The sequence below is a fragment of the Oryctolagus cuniculus genome, chromosome 8 (assembly GCF_051225735.1).
Source record: "Oryctolagus cuniculus isolate XC-2025 breed Fujian yellow rabbit chromosome 8, ASM5122573v1, whole genome shotgun sequence".
NCBI classification, from domain to species: Eukaryota; Metazoa; Chordata; class Mammalia; order Lagomorpha; family Leporidae; genus Oryctolagus; species Oryctolagus cuniculus.
The window spans coordinates 13,198,532-13,220,878 of record NC_142874.1 but is presented as its reverse complement, the minus strand read 5'-3'; the positions used below and the strand labels follow the sequence as shown (position 1 = coordinate 13,220,878).

General features: G+C 40.5%; 1 protein-coding gene and 1 long non-coding RNA gene across 4 annotated transcripts in view; one reads left to right on the top strand and one right to left on the bottom strand.

Annotated features, from left to right (window-relative positions):
• LOC108176049 (uncharacterized) overlaps positions 1 to 22,347 on the bottom strand; it is a 384,299-nt gene that overhangs the window by 219,343 nt on the left and 142,609 nt on the right. The gene's annotated exons all lie outside the window — the stretch shown is intronic.
• LOC138843584 (uncharacterized) lies at positions 633 to 16,567 on the top strand. 2 transcript variants are annotated; one of them, XR_016211591.1, is made up of 7 exons: positions 633 to 750; positions 3,617 to 3,783; positions 6,314 to 6,566; positions 7,586 to 7,748; positions 13,230 to 13,385; positions 15,479 to 15,598; positions 16,476 to 16,567. It is a non-coding gene; the product is annotated as an uncharacterized LOC138843584 (long non-coding RNA). The 2 variants fall into 2 exon arrangements; XR_011378524.2 differs by lacking the exon at positions 633 to 750 and adding an exon at positions 1,249 to 1,858.

Sequence of the window (22,347 nt, the reverse complement as noted above, 5' to 3'; positions counted from 1 at the left end):
GCCTTTCAAATAAAACAAATAAATAAACACTCATTGAAGAGATTTTTATTCTATTTTGTACGCTGATATGTTCTTAGCATCCATACGAGTTTCTGGCATATAATTAGGACTTAATGGATGTCTTATGAATGAATGCATGGTAGATTCATGGTTATCATTTATTCTCTAATATTTTCTCTATGTTTGAAATATTACACAAATACACATACATACACACAAATAAAAAAGCTGCTTTTTAAAAAAAGATTTATTTATTTACTTGAAAGTTAGAGAGGGAGACACACACACACACACACACACACAGAGAGAGAGAGAGAGAGAGAGAGAGAGAGAGAGAGGTCTTCCTTCTGCTAACTCACCCCCCAAATGCCTGCAACACCAGTGGTTGGCCAGGTGGAAGCAAGGCATCTGGAATCCAATCCAGGTCTCCCACATGGTTGCAGATATCCAAGTATACTTGACCCATCATCAGCTGCCTTCCATTGTGGGTTAGCAGGAAATTGCAATCAGAATGGGAGCTGGGACACAAACCGAGGTGCCTGGGTATGGGATACAAGCATCTCAAGTGGGGTCTTAATTGAACACTGACCTACACGTGTGTTTTCTAAATTATACTCCCTCCCTCCCACCGCAGTGATGACCCAGCTATCACCTGTCTTTCTAAGAAGAGAGAGTTTGATGAGCTCATACATTGGCATTCCTCTTGACCTCTAAGTGATGATTTTGAAAGGACAAAAAGCAGCGATAGTGGTGAGTATAATTCATACTAGGGAATGTTTCCAGCAGTTTTCTTATTTAAACAAGCATCATGTGTAGAAGGGAAAAATTACTCATCTGGGGATAGTGACGTCTCACTTATAGTCTCCCCTCTCTCTACCACTGTATGCACTCCCAGTGGCTTGCAGATACAGAAATGGGCAAAAGCTAGTTTCTGTAGGATGAAAAATTCTCATAAATCCATTGAGGGGAAAAAAGTCATTGTGTGCAGCCAAGTCATTGTGTCTAGCTTTCTAATTTTCTTAGATTGTTACAACAGTTACTTTATATGTTATTATTGAAATTCCTTTTGTTCTTTGCTGGTTTGCATAAAAATCCTCACTGTATTGTTTCACAGGACCTGGTGTTTATACTAATCAGGCACATAGTGTTGTAATTGCCAAAATTAATAATTGTATTTATTACTTGTTATAAAACATTGGTTCATAATTGTATTCATTAATAAAAAATATTTAAATCACCAAAGAATTATTTTGGGTGGTAAGACACCATGAACCAATATAGTTTGTAAACTTGTCTTCTTGGATTTCAAACTGGTGAGGAAAATGGATAGAGGTATGTATACACAGATACATACAGAGAAAAAGACCAATGACGCATAAGTACGATTCCTCAGGGTGTGGACACTAGCAGCCTGACTGGTGCTGCCAATCTCTGGATGTATTCAGTGTCTGAATTCAGGCGTGCCCTGTCCCTGTCCTTGGCTCTGTGCTGGGCTCTGGACTTGGTCTTGTAGCACTCCTAGAGCAGAGGGAGAGGCGGGATGAGAGCAGCCATGAGAGAGGTCCTTACTGAAAATTCTAGGGAGTGGTACAGTTGGGAGCAAAAGGCAGGGAGGGAGGTGTCCAGGTGTCCGCCGGGAGGACTGGGGGAGACTCTAGCCACACCGGAATCATGCGGAGAATCCTGCCGGAAGTGGGACAGGCTGTGACCAGAAGTGGGAAGGGCTGGTGACCGAAGCAGCCTGAGAGCCCCAGTGACGTCAGACAAGTCGGTGAGGCGCTAGGGGTTTCGTCTTTCCCAGAACCGAAGAGCAAGGGGAGGCTGCTTAAACGTCTGCCCGGGTGAGCCCGGCGCTCAGGTACATGTTTAAGGGGAAGGATTTTTGCTTCCACCTTCGTCGTGCGCTCCGTGGCTGGGTGGCCCGCTGGGGCCTTGAGCAGCTGGAACTGCGTTCCTGGCTTCTGGCATCTTCTGTTCAGTTCTCGTAGAGCGGTCCCAGGAACGGCCTCAGAGCAGTCGGGGAGTTAGCGGGAGAGTGGAGCTGTGGTTTGAACCGGATGTGCCCGCTTAATGCAGTGATGATGTTGAGGGCGTGGGGCTGCCTTCCGACGGTGGTTCTCAGCGGGGTTGGTTGCTGGAGCCCGGTTGGACCCCCGTTGCTCTGTAGCTTCCTGGCTCAGCTGCCCTGCAACCCTCCTCCACCTGAGCTCCATTCCCTGCCTGGACCCTCAGCACGGCCTGAACCATGGGGCTGCCCAATCTGGGCGTGATGCAGAGTAACCCTTTTTTCTTCCTGAAGTTAAGTTTTCTTTTTAAAGATTTACTTATGTATTTGAAAGGCAGAGTTGGAGCGGGGAGAGGCAGAGAGAGAGAGAGAGAGAGAGAGAGAGAGATCGGTCTTCGGTTCGCTGGTTCACTCCCCAATTGGCTGCAACGGCCGGAGCTGCACCGATCCGAAGCCAGGAGCCAGGAGCTTCTTCCAGGGCTCCCACGTGGGTGCAGAGGCCCCCTGAAGTTAGTTTTCTCAGGTATTTTGTTCTAATGATAAAAAGCTGGTGAAAACACCTGGTCAGGCCTCTAATTTTCTTCAGGACGTGGTATATGTAGTAAGTGTGGATGGGTGAGTTGCTGACACTCACCCTGAGGCCATGGGTGTTGCCAGCGATAAAGGCTTTTGAGTTCAGCGCTGCCGCAGGCTTAGAGTGGTCTGGGAACTGGTGACATCTTGTTTCCAGAGTCCATTCTCTCCTCGAACAAGAATCTGGCTGAGTGGTTGTAGCCAAATGTTTCTGGCCAAATTTGGGTATAGTTTTTAGAAACTCTGTTTCCAAGTTCATGCAGTGCTCATGTGCTTCGTTTTTGATCCTGTGTCCAGAGACAGCAACCATGTCCAAGAGCAGGTGTTTTCTTTTGTGGCTTTGATGTGTTGTAGGATGAGCAGGTCATATCTCACCCTCGACTTACTCTATGGGATGCACCCATAATGCTTAGTAGTTGTAATAAAATGAATAAGTAAATAACCGATGTGATTTTTAAAAAGATGTGTTTTATTTATTTGAAAGCAGAGTTACAGAGAGGGGGGAGAGAGAGAGAGAGAGAGAGAGAGAGAGAGAGAGAGATCTTCCATCTGCTGGTTTTTTCTGCGAATGGCCACAACGGCTGGGCTGGGGCAGGCCAAAGCCAGGAGCCTGCAACTCCACCAGGATCTCCCACATGGGTGGCAGGGGCCCAAGTACTTGGACTGTCTTCAGCTGCCTTCCCAGGTGTATTAGCAGGAAGCTGGATCAGAAGTGGAACTGCCAGGACTTGTACTGGTGCTCAGTACCAGTACAACACCATTGCTGGTGTTGCAAGCAATGGATTAACTAACTCTGAGTCACAATGCCAGCCCCAATAACAGATGTTAATTTGGATCATCTCATGATATTTAAATATGGTTCAATAATTTTACTTTACATTTCCACATCTCAATCTCTATAATAGTAATAGCCTCTAATTAGAATATTATGAGTTTCTCAGGGGATTTGTCAAAGCCTTTCTCATGAATGCTCTAGGAATGCAGCTTTTATATATCAACAGTAGAGTCATGATATTTTAATAACTTTATTTCCCTCAGCTAAATCCAAAGATGCCAAAGAAAGAAGAGATACACAGAAACTGTATCATTTTTATCATGTGTTTGGAAGGTCTTTGGTAGGAAGTAACAGATCAGTAAGGATTACAAAAGCGGGCTCGCTGCCATCTCCAGCAAATTCTTCTGGGCAGAAGAAAAGACAGCATCAGGTGCGTTCTTGGGCTAGCAGAGCTCATTGCTGTGGGGGCTTGAGACTCTACTCCCACCCTGTGAGACCTGCGTTAACTTTACTCAGCATGGCAACACTGGTAATCTCATGTTATTGGAGAAAAAAATATTTTGTTTAAAAAAGTACTCCCAAGTACTAACCATGAATTATAGCAGATAAAGGACCTTATTCTCCTTTTAGAACACTGGGAAAATGAAGGGAGGTGTAACAAAGAAAACAAAATCCTAATGGGACCATCATAGAATTGAGCACTGGGAATGCTTTGGTGAATTCCCTCACAGTCACACTTCTGTCCAATGTTATTAAACATCTTTTGAAACATAATTTTGTGGATGGATACTCCTCCATAATATGGCAATGTCGTGGTTTGTTTAGTTATTTCTTTGTTGGAATATAGAAAAACAAGTAAGGAAAAGAAAAGAAAACTCCACATTCTCATGTCCCACAAGTAACTGTGAATATTTTGGCATACACCTGTGCAGTCCTGTATTGTCTGTTGTTTTTTCTATATGTATTCCACATCTACTAATAGTATAGCTGACTTCTTTCTATATCATTAAATATACAATAAATTCACAATAGTATGTTATTTCCCAAATTTTAAGCAACTTTAATAGAAAAATCGAGCACACACACACACACACACAGAGCTAATTCAGGCTATTCACAAAGGTACTTAAAGTGTGAAAAATAACTAACATTTTACCTTCTTCAAAGACCTGGTCCTATTAACTTTGGTGAACATCCTTCCAAACACTTCCAGTCTATACACTCTTACTACATGCATAGTTTACAGTTTACATATGGCTTTATACTTTTTTCCCATTAAACAGTGTGCTTTCTAAAACTTTTCATTGCAATGAGTGAAAAATAAACTTTCGCTTTTAATATTTGCATAATATTCCATGTTTATTTTTCTATGTTTCCTTTTTAATCTTTAATACGTGTGCATTATTTTACTGTTATAACCCTGGTGCTCTTTTCTGTTTAACCACAGAGATACCCAGTAGCATTCTGTGAGTGTGCCTGCTTTTTTGTTTAACATCATCTCAACAAGAGATTTTGATTGCAAATTCAAATACCAGTGATATGAGTATTAGTCTATTTGTGTTTCTTCCCCTGTGACTTTCTGTTTTATCTCCTTTACTATTTGCCATTGTTATTATTATTTTGCTTATTGACTGCTAAAACCTATGATGAGGGAACTTCAGAAAGTTCGTGGGAGAGTGGGCCTTTGGCACACTACTTAAGTTGCTGCTTGGGACGCCTGCATCCCGTGTTGGAGTGCTTGGTTCAAGTTCTGGCTGCTCTGCTCCTCATCCAGCTTCCTGATAGCGCACACCCTGGGAAGCAGCAGAGGATGACTCAAACACTGGGGTCCATGCCACTCAAATAGAAGACCCCAGCCCAGCCCAGCCGAGCCCTGACTATTGTGGGCATTTGGGGAGTGGACCAGCAGATGGGAGATCTCTTTTCATCTTTCTGTCTTTCTGCCTTTCAAATAAAGTTTAAATTAATAGATATTGAAAAGTTTATGTTCCAATAAAATTAGATAACTTTATTTCAGTGCAAAAATTTTGAAATCCAAGCATTTTTTTAAATAATATACATTTTGGTGCATTTCTGAAGCCCCCTCTGTATTTGCTTAAACACATTTTCTTAGTGCTCATTTTTGGTGCTTTAGGAAGTGCAGTCGTTGGGCTGTTATCCTGTAGATGGTACTCTGCAAGCATACTTTCTCCTCTTGCGTAGGGTGTGCACTCCCCTGAGGAGCTGGTGTCATTTGCTAGTGCTCAGATTCTTTTTTTTTTATACATTCCACAATTACATTTTTTTTTTCATTTTCGATTCTCTTTATATACAGAAGATCAGTTTAAGTGCTCAGATTCTTAGATGGCCTGTATTTCCATGCTGGGGGTGGAAGGCTGGGCTAAGTAAAGATGAGCCTGGAGAACTGGACAAGAGAGTTAGCCAGAGAATGGTCATGGTGGCATTTTCCATTGCAAGCAGTATTCCAGCTATTGCAATTTTAGGTCTGCTTTTTATCTATTCATAACTGCTTTCATCATATCCTGTTCTCTTGGCTACCACTGCACAAGAGTTGTATTTGATTTCTATACAGTGCAATGTGTCACACTCCAGGGAGTTTTTGTAATTTTACCAGTTGGTCTGGTCATATAAAAGATACTTATCCTCATTGGACCTTTGTTGGGTGTTTCTTAGACTCAGCACAGATCTGGACTGCCTAAACACTGGCTTTCAGTATAATGGACTAAGGGGTTAACAGCTGAGAAGATAGAGAAAAGGAATAGCCAATTACCATCTTTGTGTATAAAAAAAGATATTTACATTTAATTCTTTGCAACACCAAAGGTCCAATTTGATGTCCTTAAGTGCTCTGAATGCTAAACTAATAGTCCAAGATATTAAATATTTCCTTCCAAATATAAAAAGTATTAATCTGGAAACAACTGCTTTTATGTTTATTTAATTTTATTTCTATTTTTTAGAAGAAAAATGCAGAAAAACTTATTGAAGAAAATCAAAAGAGACAACTAGCTAAACTAGAGAAAAAGGAGGAAGAGAGATGGAATAATTTGTCTCTCTCTATTGAAAAAGAAATTAAAGAGAATCTTCACTCTGGAATCAAAAGACTAGAAGATTTTCTCCAGATATGTGCTGTTAAATCTGTAAAATTTATTGCAGAAATGGTTGGATTGGATGCCTGTTTCAAATTATGGAAAGAATGCTGTCTAAAACCAGGTATATAAGGACATCAATTCTAGAAGTTTCTTGAAATCAGAGATTAATAAGGACAGCAAAAGAGCTGGCATTGATTCTTCTGTGATTATGGAACTCTTTTGAAGTCTTAAAAATTAGAAGGATTTCCTCTTGTTGGATCCACAGTTGTTTGTGTGTGAAAGGCATTAGTGGAAAGAGTCAATTCAAAAGTCAATGCAGCAGACAGTTCTTCATAGCCAGCCATTGGCCAAATACCATACACACACACACACACACATAAAATTGTTAAATTCTCACAATTCTTTGGGATAGGCTTCCTATCTTGATATAATACGTAAAGCCCTAGGAGAACCAATTATGTGCCTGAATGTCAGTGACACAGTAATATTTTTAGTGAAAAGTCTACTTCAATCTATATGCACAAATTGAATAAGTAATAAATTGGGATATAACCACAGTGTTGTGGCTGAAGGCCAGAGAATGAGAAATTTTGATTGGAGATAAGATAAAAAAATACTTATCTCTTAATTGTGGTCACAGAAAAGTAATTATTAGAAGAGTAATAAAAGAGTATAGAATGGTCATGTTCTTAGGAAATTATTGTATCATTTTATGTAGATTATTTTGTTTAATCTTGATAATAACCATGTGAGGTGAGCCCTGTGGTTAATATCTCCCTTATACAGAGAAAGAAAACAAGGCTGAGAGAAGTAATTTGCCATGTTTCTATGTCAGAAACAGGCGCGTTAAGTTTGCATTTCAGGTATGTGATGAATTTTGTGAATATGTGCCCTGTAGTTTTTGTCAAAGCAGGCATCCTGTTTTTCGCTTGCTAAGTCTAGCAGCACTTTTAGAATCTAAGAGCCCACACTTTTAATTGTCATGCAGAACTGGGAGTTGTGAGTTCTTTGATTATTGTGAGTGGTTCATGTGAATATGCTTTCTTTAAAATCTTAAAATTAAGTCAGCGCTGGGGTAGAGTGTGGGTTGTTATCACTCTCTTGCTTCACTTAGGTCATGCAATTGTTTTACTTCAACAGAAGCAGAATCCAAAGATATAAATGTGGTAATTCAGATGATAAGAGGATTCACATACTGCACAAGAAATACTCAGAATTGTTACAGAATACACACAGGCAAAAATTAGCCAAATATCTAAAATATATCGGTTTTGACAACTTGGCACACATGTTATGTCCTCAGGTAAATGCCACGGAAGATACTATTTGACATTCGTGTGAGTGTGTGTGTGTGTGTGTGTGCCTGTGAAATATTTTATGGGATATATTGAGAATCAATACCTGTCACCAGAACTGTATATTCTGAATATATTGAGAATCAGTATACATTAGATTAAGCTAATAGTTCACAGTTAACCATGCATTATACTGTATAGACACAGGTCTAATGTTTATGACTGTATTTTTCTAGGATTCATAGTTATCCACACAGCTGACTTCCCATCTTACCCAGGATGCCAGGGCTATACGCATTGGGTTCCTAGTTACCTTTGTTACTAGTTCCAACAGATTCTGTTGAGTACAGAGAACTATGTTTGCTGCGGAGTTTTGTGGCAGCTGTTTTTGGTAGTTCATCCCCTCAGCTCATAGCCAGGCTGCTGCTTTTCCATGTGCCTGTGCCAGATGAATGCAACGCTGTGGCGAGTCTTCACTGGAGACCATCCAGTATTGTGTAGCCTTTCTTCCACTCTTCTCCCTACCCAGGAAGCCACTAAGACATGTCCTTATTTCTCTCCTTTTTTTTTAAAATGTTAAGGTATACAAATTTTGTGAATTTCATATATACAGATTTAGGAACATGGTGATACTATACCCTCCTTCCCACCCATGCTCCAACTGTTCTTCCTCTTCCCTCTCCTGTTCCCACTCTCAACTTTTACAATGATATATTTTCAGTTTACTTTAAATTCCTAAGATTAACCCTGCTACCCTAAATAGTTCAACAAGTAGTATGAAGGAAAAAAAAAAAAAAAACACTGTCCCTTAACAGTAGAGACAGGGCTGTAAACAGTCATCAAATCTCAAAATGTCAATTTAATTCCAATACATTACATTTTAAGTACTATGTTAGTTACTATAGATCAGGAAAAACATATGGTAGCTGTCTTTTTGGGACTGGCTTACTTCACCAAGTATAATGGTTTCCAGTTGCATCCATTTTGTTGCAAAAGTCAAGATTTCATTTTTTTTTATCACTGAGTAGTACTCCATATTGTATATAAACCATAATTTCTTTATCTAGTCATCAGTTGTTGGACATCTGGGTTGATTCTGTATCTTGGCTATTGTGAATTGGGCTGCAAAGAACTGGGGTTACAGATAACTCTTTCACATATGTCATTGTCTGAAATTTTTTTTGTATTTTATTCATATGTTCATTGTTTCAAAAATTTGTGTGCAAATTTCATAGAAGTGGAACACTTTTTGGTCATGGTTCTTGTCATGCCTTATCTTTAGTTAACTTTTAGAAGAGAATAAATCTTCCATACACTGATTCACTCCCATAATGGTTGTAATAGCTAGGCCTGGGCTAAGGTGAAGCCAGGAGCCAGGAACTCTATTCTGGTTTTCCAATGTGGATCACAGATCCCTAAATACTTAGATCATCTTATGCTGCCTTCCCAGGTGCATTAGCAGAGAGATGGGACTGGAATATGGATGCTGACCTTGCAGGTGGAAGATTAACCCCTTGAGCCACAATGCTGGTCCCAGAGAAAATTGTAGGTCAAAATATCTCTTCAAGGGTCCAATGCTGTGGTATAGAGGATTAAGCCACCACCTGTAGTGCCAGCATCCCATACGGGCACTGGTTCAAGACCCGGCTGCTCCACTTCCAATCCAGCTCTCTGCTATGGCCTGGGAAAGCAATGGAAGATGGCCCAAGCTCCTGGGTCCTGGCTTCGGATCAGCACAGCTCTAGCCATTGTGCCCAGTTGGGGAGTGAACCAGCAGATGGAACACCTCTCTCTCTCTCTACTTCTGCCTTTCTCTATCTGTAAGTTTGCCTTTCAAATAAATAAATAAATCTTTTAAAAAAATCTCTTCAAGTAATGCCTTCAAAATAGTGTTTTTAGAAATTATGAAGACATGCTTGGGGTACTGCATGGTCTTAGAGTGGAGATATTTCTGTAAGTAGAGAAATATAAGGGATGTGGGGAGATACCAGCTCAGGGTGAGAAGCCAAAAAGAGGAGACTTAGGTAGCTCTCCACTTCCTATGCCAAATCTCCACATTTTAGGCTTTCTGACTTTCCTTAGGCTTCACTGGGACACCCGTCTTTGCTAGGTTAGCCTTGCTGGGAATCTCAGCAGGGCCTGTGGCCCCTTCCTTGGTGTATCTCGCTCTGCTTATCTCAGGAATACTTTCAACCAGTCTTTGGTGATTCTGTAGATTCACTAAGGGTCTGAGGTCAGGTTTCCTATCACGCAAACATGGAAGGAGCCCTACATCTCTGTTCCCCAAGTGCCACAGACAAAATTTAACTATCCCATCTAATAAGTCTTCTATCAGGAAGACTGACATATTTAACAAGGCCTTTGAAGCCATGAGGATAGAGAAACTAATTTCATTGGAGAGAATTATCTTAATGCAGGATGTGAACATCAAGAGTGGAAATTATGAGTCTGTCACATGAATCCCTTCCTTTGGTTATTCTATTCCTACCTTATGTTGCACAGGTATAGGGTTTGTCTGAAGGGAGGAGAGCTGTTCCTCACTCCTTTAAGAGACTTGGAGACCTATAAGCTCTAGGAAAGCAACTCTCTCTCTAAAAAATAAAACCAAAAACCTTGATGGTGATGATCATAACAGGAATCTAGCTATTTCTAACAGCTGTAGATTTGAAATAGGATATTTGCTTAAACATTGCATGACCAAAACTGCTTTACATTTCAATTTCTTTTTTTTTAAACTTTTATTTAATGAATATAAATTTCCAAAGTACAGCTTATGGATTACAATGGCTTCCCCCCGATAATGTCCCTCCCACCCGCAACCCTCCCCTTTCCCACTCCCTCTCCCCTTCCATTCATATCAAGATTCATTTTCATTTCTGTTTACATACAGAAGATCAGTTAAGCATACATTTAGTAAAGATTTCAACAGTTTGCTCCCACACAGAAACATAAAGTGAAAAATACTGTTTGAGTACTAGTTATAGCATTAAATCTCAATGTACAGCACACTAAGGACAAAGATCCTACATGAGGAGTAAGTGCACAGTGACTCCTGTTGTTGACTTAACAAATTGACACTCTTGTTTATGGCATCAGTAATCAACCTAGGCTCTTGTCATAAGATGCCAAGGCTATGGGAGTCCCCTGAGTTCACTGACTCTGATAATTTTTAGACAAGGCCATGGTCAAAGTGGAAGTTCTTTCCTCCCTTCAGAGAAAGGTACCTCCTTCTTTGATGACCCATTCTTTCCACTGGGATCTCACTAGCGGAGGTCTTTCATTTAGGTTTTTTTTTTTTTCCCAGAGTGTATTGGCTTTCCATGCCTGAAATACTCTCATGGGCTTTTCAGCCGGATCTGCATGCCTTAAGGGCTGATTCTGAGGCCAGAGTGCTATTTAGGACATCTGCCATTCTATGGGTCTGCTGTGTATCTCACTTCCCATGTTGGATCATTCTCTCCCTTTTTTATTCCATCAGCTAGTATTTGCAGACACTATTCTTGTTTATGTGATCCCTTTGGTTCTTAGTCCTATCATTATGATCAATTGTGAACAGAAATTGATCACTGGGACTAGTGAGATGGCATTGGTACATGCCACCTTGATGGGATTGAATTGGAATCCCCTGGTATGTTTCTAACTCTACCGTTTGAGGTAAGTCAGCTTGAGCATGTCCCAAATTGTACATCTCTTCCCTCTCTTATTCCCACTCTTATATTTAACAGTGATCACTTTTCAGTTAAGTTTCAGCATTTAAGAAGAATTGTGTATTGATTACAGTATTCAACCAAAAGTATTAAGTAGAACAAACAAAAAAAAATACTAAGAGGGATAACATATCAAGTTGCTCATCAACAGTCAGGGTGAGGGCTGATCAAGTCACCGTTTCTCATAGTGTTCATTTCACTTTAACAGGTTTCCTTTTTGGTGCTCAGTTAGTTGTCACCTATCAAGGAGAACAAGTGGTATTTTTCCCTTTGGGATTGGCTTATTTCACTCAGCATAATGTTTTCCAAATTCCTAACAGGGATCACTTTTCAGTTAAAATATAAACACCTAAGGATAATTGTGTGTTAATTACAGAGTTCAACCAATGATACTAAAACAAAAAAATACTAAAATGGATAAAGTATTACATTGTGCATCAACCGTCAGGACAAGAGCTGATCAAGTCACTGTTTCTCATAGTGTCCATTTCATTTCAACTAGTTTCCCCTTTGGTGCTCAGTTAGTTGTCGCCGATCAGGGAGAACATATGATATTTGTCCCTTTGGGACTGGCTTAATTCACTCAGCATGATGTTTTCCAAATTCCTCCATCTTGTTGCAAATGACCGGGTTTTGTTGTTTTTGATTGCTGTATAGTATTCTATAGACACTAACCCACTGTTGGTGGGAATGCAAACTGGTTAAGCCACTATGGAAGTCAGTCTGGAGATTCCTCAGAAACCTGAATATAACCTTACCATACAACCCAGCCATCCCACTCCTTGGAATTTACCCAAAGGAAATGAAATTGGCAAACAAACAAGCTGTCTGCACATTAATGTTTATTGCAGCTCAATTCACAATAGCTAAGACCTGGAACCAACCCAAATGCCCATCAACAGTAGACTGGATAAAGAAATTATGGGACATGTACTCTATAGAATACTTTTCAATTTCTTAAATGAGAAAGTAAATAAATTTTAAAAAGCTTGTTTTTAAACATTTTCAATTAATATTTTTGGCAATTTTTAAATGAAGTCTTCTCTGCTCCAAGCCATCATTGTGTCCAAACATGTCTTGGTGTTGATTGACAGACAGAACACTTTGGCACAGAAGTTTATGTTTTCCATGCATGGCTAATATGATCATAATCCAGTTTTGTCAGAACTCCGAGAATGGAGGCTCAGCCAAGCACATGAATTTCCTGTGATGTTGAGGCCCTGTAGTAAGAGTTGTTGACCCATTGGGTGGAATTCTCTGAGTAAAATAGTTTGACTTGTAAGATGATAGGTACTTGTTATATAGATCTTTACAGAGATATTTATTTTTACCAAAGATGTAAGGTCAGAAAAAATTCCTTAAAGGAAATACAGTTTTAGTGTGTGTGTATGTGTGTGTGAGTGTGTGTGTGTGTAATAATTGTGGAACAGTTATCAAAGATTTTACTAATTTGTAACAAAAGATCAATTTTATATTGTCTTTTACTTATATGCCATGGAACATGTTCTTGCCATAAAAATGATATTTAAAAAATTATACTGAATATAGCCTCAATTTTCCCTGTGCCATTGTAATGATATATTAAGTTGAGTGGCACTTTTACCCTCTGGTAACTCCAAAATTGGGTTATCCAGTTTTAAGATTTGCAGTTTATTGAAAGAACATGAAACAATAATCTCATTGATGCAAAGCAAACTACAACAGGATTGGGAATAATTCCTGCATGCCCAGGTTAGGAATTGTAAAGTTGTACAAAGGTCTAATGCACCATACTTATTTTAGGGGAAGGAGTCAGGTGCTGAGAAGGATATTTCTAAATACTCAGTTCACATGGGAGCTGCTCGGTTTCAGTTAACACACATGGGCCCTTACTTGTTCCGAGAAGAAAGAAGTGATCCAGATCCCTGGGTGCATCATTTTATACCAGACACGTGGCAGGTATTTCTCTAAAAGATCTGTCATATGGAAAGGCAAAGACGCTTCGGTGAAACTGTGTGTTCTGACCTCATTGTGTGTGACAAATTTTGAAAATGCCTGTTGTTCTAGAAAGCGACTTAATGACAAGAAAAGTAAATCATGTCTTGGCCCAAGAGATAAAGCAATGCAGTGAAGAGTCAGTTGAGTGACAGATACACTGGTTCTCTTAAATGGAGTGTGGGAAGCAATGCATTGAGAAGCAGCAGTTTGACCTGGTTGTGAAGCCATTGGTCAGGATGCCATGTCCCAAACCATAGTGCTTGGGTGTCACATGCAGCACCTGACTCCAGCTCTTGCTAATGCACACTAGGAGGCAGCAGTGAAAGCTCAAGTGATTGGGATCCTGCCATTCACAGGGAAGACCTGGATTGAGTTCCCAGTTTCTAGGCATTTGGGGAGTCAACCAGCAGATGGGACCTGTCTTTGTCTATCTGTGTCTTTGCCCCTCAAATAAAAAAAACAAAAGCAAAAACAAAACAAACAAGAACCCAACTATACACTCCAATTCTGTGCAGCCACATAATTCACATAACAAAATAGGTGCCTGATGTATATTTGGCAAAAATATACTGTTTTTTTTTTTTTTTAAGTAGTGTTGCTTTTGGGTTGTTCAATTGTTCAACCACAGTCACTCATAATACATCATGATGTGTCATGGATCCTATTATGTATTTGCATTCATTTTTGAAAAACTGCCTTTCTACACCTTAATCATTCACTGACCATAATTAATGAAACATGGAAATGAAAAGAGCAGCAGGTTTTGGTAATTCCGTATCAGTATGAGGTTTCCCTAATCTGAACTAAAAAGAACTCCAAGAGCCAGGCTACAGACCTGTGGCACTGTCCTCTGCTGTATTAGAGGGTTTTTATTTATTTTTTATTTTTTGACAGGCAGAGTGGACAGAGAGACAGAAAAGTCTTCCTTTGCTGTTGGTTCACCCTCCAATGTCCACCATGGCCAGCGCGCTGCACCGCACTGATCCGATGGCAGGAGCCAGCCTCCAGTGTCACACAGTCATGGGCTTGGGTGCTCATGTGCTGTGTGACCTTGGCCAGTTTCCTGGCATGTTTTCCACCTGCAAGGAGACACGGCACCACTTACTTTATGCTGTTGTTCCGAGCGTGACCTGAGACGAGGCACACCAAGCATCCAGTGTACTGTCTGGGCATGAATAATGATGCGTAAATGTGCCATTCACAAGCATTTGTTTATTAGTGTTCTCTCATAAATCTCCCTAGGGCCAGCACTTGTGAAAAGACAGGGCTGGACACTTCTGAGAGTCTTGCTAATGGGAATGATTTGGTGTTGGTGCCAGGCTTGTGTACTTAAGAGAGGACAGACAAGAGAGAGAGAGAGAGAGAGAGAGAGAGAGAGAGAGAGAGGCTCTTCTCCCCTCAGTTTTACCAGCTCTGGGGTTGGGCAGGTGCCTGATGGAAGAGCCCTGGATTCTTACAGGGGCCGTGGGTTTCTTCCTTTGCAGCAGCCTGGGTGAAGTAGAGTTAAAGGGCTCTTGCTGAAATAAAAAATATTCTTTTTGTCTTGAAAGGGGTTTTGGGGTACACTCCTTCCTCTCACTTTCCCTAGCAAAATACTTAATTCCCAGGCTTACAGCTGCACTGTGAGGAAGCCACTGTGGGGAGGGGCCCTGCGTCCCACAAGCCACGTCCTTCACTGATGAGGACGCGGAAGCTTAGTGAGCTTCAGTGCTGCACCCATTACTGTACAGCGTTGTAAAATACAGGCGCCGTCTAATTTTACCTGTATCAGCACACATTACACTGACGGGACGAGGAACCACTGTTTGTGTTTTTGTTGCTGGCCATCCCATCAACAGGCACTGCATTGTATTATATAACATTTAGAAAACTTAAATGGAATCGGTGGAAGGATTTGCTGTGAGGTGTTGCCTTATTAGGGCAGAATTGTTACCAGTTCGGTACTGCATTGTTGCGTATCAGTGGTTCCAGACGTGGGTTTACTTGAACCAGTTTTTTGCAGTGTTGTTGATAGTTTACTGAGTAGCTGCTCACTCTGTCTTTTGTGACTCCAGGCTCTGGTTAACCAGGTGGTGGGAACTGTCTACAATTTGTTTACTAAAGCACTGCTGAAAGGCTCAGTGGTGTGTGGAGTTTTCACAAGGGATTACCGCCACGACACCTTGAACTGTCAGGTACGTCACAGCTGTCCACATGATGAGTCGTAGTGTGAATGTAGCACTCCGGGAGACATGGTGGGGTTTTAATGGGGTATCATGAAACCCACAACTACCCTGATAGATGTATTTATATTGGGCTAGATGGTTTGTATAATTTTTCTTATCTAAGAATTTGATCACTGATATTTTAATTCAATATTAATTATTAAATGTTTACATTACATAAATGTTACATAAAGAGAATGTGTTACTTTTCTGAAATTTTAGCCTGAGGAAGCAACTTCCTCTTTAGTAGTGATGGTTACAGGGCATGGTGACTTTTGTATTCCCAGAATACTGTGACAGAGAATATTTCTTTTTTTAAAAAAAGTTTATTTATTTACTTGAAAGAGTTCTACAGAGAGAGGAGAGGGAGAGAGAGAGAGTTCTTCCATCTGCTGGTTCGCTCCCCAACTGGCCGTAATGGCTGGAGCTCTGCTGATCTGAAGCCAGGAGCCAGGAGCTTCTTCCTGGTCTCCCACATGGGTACAGGGGCCCAAGCACTTGCGCCATCCTCTACTGCTTCCCCAAGCCATAGCAGAGAGCTGAATCAGAAGTGGAGCAGCCGAAACTAGAACTGGTGCCCATATGGGATGCTGGCACTTCAGGTAGTGGCTTTACCTGCTACGTCACAGCACCAGCCCCAAGAGAATGTTTCTTAATGAAATAAACTTACCTGTTTTTGAGTGTATCAGTGGCAGCATATGTGGGGATCAGTTGTACATATTCATTTTACTTTTACATTAATGAAATATTTTTTGAACATGGAAATATCAAGATGAATATAGTGTGTCATAAAATTTCTTATTAATGTTTGGAAATTAAAACAGCTTTTTTTTAAAAAAAAAAACAGATATTAGTAACAATGCCTCAGTGTTTGGAAATACTCTTGCTATCACCTCATTATCAGAAATGGAAAGAATGTGCTATGTCATATTTGAGGTATGTGCTTTTTATTCCTTTTATCTCAACAGAATATTTTATGTCAACCAAGACCACATGTACTGTATGTACTTTAATAAAGATGGCATTCATATGGTTAGTTACTAAAATAAATATAAGTTGTTTATAGAAGGGTTTACTGATAAGTTCTGGATTGAATCCACATGCAGAATATAGGTGGTAGGTGTTGGGTACAGTGATTTAGATGCCACTTGAGATGCTTGTGTCTCATATCAGAGTGCCTGGGTTCGAGTCCTGCGTTCCGAAGTCCATCTTCCTGCTAAAGCCCCCACCCTACGAGGCATCTGCTGATGGCTCAGGTACATGGGTCCCTCTCCCTGATGAGAGAGACCTGGATTGAGTTTCAGACTCCTGGCTTTGGCCTGGCCCAGCTGTGGCTTTTGCAGGCATTTTAGGAGAGAACCAACAGGTGGAAGATCTCTCTTCCCTCTCTCCCTTTCAAATAAATAACATAAAGAAATAATTTTTATAAAAGAAAATATAATGGTGACAGAGAAAAAAATGATTCCAGAAACTGTTGGACACACCAATAACTAATAGAAAAGAATTTCTGATTTTTTATTAGGCAAAGAAATTTATGAGTGAACAAACTACCCTTTTTTAAAAGGTTTTATTTATTTGAGAGGTAGAATTACAGACAGTGAGAGGGAGAGACAGAGAGAAAGGTCTTCTTTCTATTGGTTCACTCCCGAAATGGCTGCAATGGCTGGAGCTGTGCTGATCCGAAGCCAGGAGCCAGGTGCTTCTTCCTGGTCTCCCAAGTAAGTGCAGGGGCCCAAGGACTTGGGACATCTTCTACTGCTTTCACAGGCCACAGCAGAGAGCTGGATCAGAAGTGGAGCAGCTGGGACTAGAACTGGCACACATATGGGATGCCAGCACTGCAGGCAGAGGATTAACCTACTGCACCATGGCACTGGACCCATAAACTACCTTTTTTTAAAAAAAAAAAAAAAGATTTATATATTTGAAAGTCAGAGTTACAAAGAGAAAGGAGAGGCAGAGGCAGAGAGAGAGATGGTCATCATTCCAATGGTTGATTCCCCAATTGGCCGCAATGGCCAGAGATGTGCCAATCTGAAGCCAGGAGCCAGGAGCCTCCTCCCTGTCCCCCCCGTGAGTACAGGGCCCAAGGACTTGGGCCATTTTCCACTGCTCTCCCAGGCCATAGCAGAGAGCTGGATCGGAAGAGGAGCAACCGGGACTCAAACCAGCACCCATATGGGATGCCAGCACTTCAGGCTAGGGAGTTAACACTTTGTGCCACGGCACTGACCCCAAACTACCTTTTTAAAGAAAAGATTTACTTGTTTGGCCAGTGCTGTGGTGCAGTGGGTTAAGGCCTTGACCTGAGGTGCTGGCATCCCACTTGGGTGCTGGTTCGAGACCCAGCTCCTACACTTCTGATCCAGCTCTCTGCTGTGGCTTGGGAAAGTGATGGAAGATGGCCCAAGTCCTTAGGCCCCTTTACCTGTGCAGAAGACCTGTAAGAGGTTCCTGGCTCCTGGCTTCGGTTCGGTGTGGCTCTGGCCATTGCAGCCATTTGAGGGGTGAACCATTGGATGGAGGACCTCTCTCTCTCTCTCTCTCTCTCTCTCTCTCTCTCTTTGCTTCTCCTCTCTCTGTGTAACTCTGACTTTCAAATAAATAAATAATAAATAAGTAAATATAAAAATAAATAAATGACTTTCAAATAAATAAATCTTTAAAAAACAAACAAAAAAAAGATTTACTTGTTTATCTGACAGGCAGAGTCAGAGAGGGGAAGCGACAGAGATCTTTTATCTGGTTTACTCCCCAAGTAACTGCAAGGCTAGGGCAGGGCCAGGCTGAAGCCTGAACCCAGGAACTCCATCTGGGTCTCCTACATGAGTGGGAAGGGTCCAAGTCCATGGGTCATCTACTGCTGCCTTCCCAGGCACATTGGCAGTGAGCTGCATTGGAAGCCGAGAGTCAGGGCTTGAAGTAGTGCTTTATTGTGGGCTGCCAGTGTCCCAGGTGGTAGCTTAACCCACTGTGCTTCAATTCTGGCTGCAGAACTAATTTGTTTTGTAGGTACTTTCTCTTTACCTGTCACCAGGTATGTACAGGGCAAGATTAGTCATATTTGCTCTATTGCTGATTTAACTTCTAGTTAGCACTATTTTGATGCAAACTAATGGGAAGGAAATAAGAAGCAAACTACAAATGAGCAAACCAAACAAGCAAATTTAAAATAGGGAGGCTGCAGAATTAGGAAGATGACCTGTAATTTGAATTCAGTTGTTCTTTATTAATACATGCACAAGCACTGAAGTTTATACATAAAGTACTGCTTTAGTAACTGTTTTTTTTTTTTTGACAGATAGAGTGGACAGTGAGAGAGAGAGAGAGACAGAGAGAAAGGTCTTGCTTTGCCATTGGTTCACCCTCCAATGGCTGCTGCGGCCGGCACACCATGCTGATCCGAAGCCAGGAGCCAGGTGCTTCTCCTGGTCTCCCATGGGGTGCAGGGCCCAAGCAGTTGGGCCATCTTCCACTGCACTCCCGGGCCATAGCAGAGAGCTGGCCTGGAAGAGGGGCAACCAGGACAGAATCTGGCACCCTGACCGGGACTAGAACCCCGTGTGCCGGTGCCTCTAGGCGGAGGATTAGCCTGTTGAGCCATGGCGCCAGCCAGTAACCATTCTTTCTTTTAATAATTCAGTTTAGAATGACTTTTTATTTTCATCATGATTTATTTTGTGTCTAGGAGTTATCTAGCAACACATTTCTTAATTTCTAAACCTTTTTTTGTTTCAGTTTTGCAAAAATTTTATTTAAATTATACAAGTTCCATGTATTTCATATATACAGATTTAGGAACATAGAGGCACTTCCCCTTGACCCTCCTACCCATCCACATTCCCACTCTTAGTTTTTACAAAGGTCTGTTTTCAGTTTACTTAATGATCATATGGTTAAGGTTACACTAAGTTAAAGATTTCAACAAATAGTATGGAGAAAAACAAAAAGAAAAAAAAAGCCCCAAAAACACTGTTCCTGAATGGAAGAGACAAGGCTATAAACAATCATCAAGTTTCAAAATGTCTATTTCTCTATAATACATTACATTTCAGGTACTCTGTTAGTTACCTCATATCAGGGAAGACATGTAATATCAGTTTTTTGGGACTGCCATATTTCACTAAGTATAGTGGTTCTAGTTGTGTCTACTTTGTTGCAAAAGATTTCATTTTATTTTACAGCTGAGTAGTTCTCCATAGTGTATGTGCATCATACTTTCTTTATCCAGTCAACAGATGATGGACATCTAGGTTGACTCCATATCTTAGCTATTGTGAATTGTACTGCAATGAACATGGGAGTAGCAATAACTCTTTGATATGCTGATTTCATTTCCCTTAGGTTAGTTCCCAAGAGGGATGGGTGGGCCATATGGTAGGTCTATATTTAGATTTATGAGGTATCTCCATACTGTCTTCCACAGTGGCTGCACCAGTTTACATTCCCACCAACAGTGGACCAGGGTACCTTTTCCCCTACATCTTGCCAGCATTTCTTGTTTGTTCATTTCTGTATGAGAGCTGTTCTAACAGGGGTGAGGTGAAGCCTCACTGTGATTTTGATTTGCCTTTTCCTGAAGGCTAGTGATCTTGAGCATATTGTCATGTGTCTGTTGGCCATTTGAATTTCCTCTCTTAAAAAATGCCTATTCACATCCTTTCCCATTTCCTGGTTGGATTGGTTTTTTTAATTGAAATTCTTGAGCTGTATGAGTTGGCTGTAGATGTTTGGGTTGATTTCTGGTGTTTCAATTCTGTTCCATTGGTCTATCCATCTGTTTCTGTACCAGTACCATGATGTTTTGATTACAAATGCCCTGTAGTATGTCCCGAAATCTGGTATTGTGATTCCTCTAGCTTTTTGTTGTACAAGATTGCTTTAGCTATTTGAGGTCTCTTGTGCCTCCATATGAATTTCAGCATCATTTTTTCTAGATCTGAGAAGAATGTCTTTGGTATCTTGATTGGGATTGCATTGAATCTATAAATTGCTTTTGAGAGAATGGACATTTTGATGATGTTGATTGTTCCAATCCATGAGCATGGAAGATTTTTCCATTTTTTGGTATCCTCTTCTATTTCTTTCTTTAAGATTTTGTAATTCTCGTTGTAGAGATCTTTAACATTCTTGGTTAAGTTTATTCCAAGGTATTTGATTGTTTTTGTAGCTATTGTGAATGGGATTGATCTTAGCAGTTCTTTCTCAGCCGTGGCATTGCTTGTGTATACAAAGGCTGTTGATTTTTGTGCATTGATTTTATATCCTGCCACTTTGCCAAACTCCTCTATGAGTTCTAATAGTCTCTTAGTAGAGTTCTTTGGATCCTCTAAGTAAAGAATCATATCGTCTGCAAAGAGGGATAGTTTGACTTCTTCCTTCTCAATTTGTATTCCTTTAATTTCTTTTTCTTGTCTGATGGCTCTGGCTAAAACTTCTAGAACTATGTTAAATAGCAGTGGTGAGAGTGCGCATCCCTGCCTGATGCCAGATCTCAGTGGAAATGCTTCCAATTTTCCCCATTCAATAGGATGCTGGCAATGGGTTTTTCATAAATTGCTTTGATTATATTGAGGAATGTTCCTTCTATACCCAATTTGCTTAGAGTTTTCATCATGAAAGGCTGTTGAATTTTATCGAATGCTTTCTCTGCATCAATTGAGATAATCATATGGTTTTTCTTCTACAGTCTGTTAATGTGGTGAATCACATTGATTGATTTGCGAATGTTGAACCATCCCTGCATACCAGGGATAAATCCCACTTGGTCTGGGTGGATGATTTTTCTGATGTGTTGTTGTATTCTATTGGCCAGAATTTTATTGAGGATTTTTGCGTCTATGTTCATCAGGGATATTGGTCTATAATTTTCTTTCAGTGCTGCATCTTTCTCTGGCTTAGGGATTAAGGTGATGCTGGCTTCATAGAAAGAGTTTGGGAGGATTCCATCTTTTTCGATTGTTCTTTTGATTGTTTGGGAAGAAATGGAATTAGTTCTTCTTTAAATGTCTGGTAGAATTCAGCAGTGAATCCATCTGGTCCTGGGCTTTTCTTTGTTGGGAGGGCCTTTATTACTGTTTCAATTTCTGTTTCTGTTATGGGTCTATTTAGGTTTTCTATGTCTTCATGGTTCAATTTAGGTAGATTGCATGTGTCCAAGAATCTATCCATTTCTGATAGCTTTCCCTGTTTACTGGCACACAATTCCTTGTAGTAATTTCTGATGATTCTTTTTATTTCTGTGGTGTCTGTTGTTACGTTTCCTTTTCCATCTCTGATTTTATTGATTTGGGTCTTTCCTCTTCTTTTTTTGGTTAGTTGGTCCAGTAGGGTGTCAATTTTGTTTATTTTTTCAAAAAACCAGCTCTTCACTTGGCTGATTTTTTGTAATTTTTTTTGGAATCAATGCTGTTAATTTCTTCTCTGATTTTAATTATTTCTCTTCTCCTACTAGATTTTTCTGGTTTGCTGCAGTTTTTCTAGGTCCTTGAGATGCGCTGAAAGCTCATTTATTTGGTGTCTTTCCAATTTCTTGATATAGGCACTTATTGCTATAAACTTGCCTCTCAATACTGCTTTTGCTGTATCCCATAAGTTTTGATATGTTGTGTTGTTATTCTCATTTACTTCCAGAAAGTTTTTGATTTCTCTTTTGATTTCTTGAATGACCCAGTGTTCATTCAGGAGCATATTGTTCCGTCTCCATGTGTTTGCATACT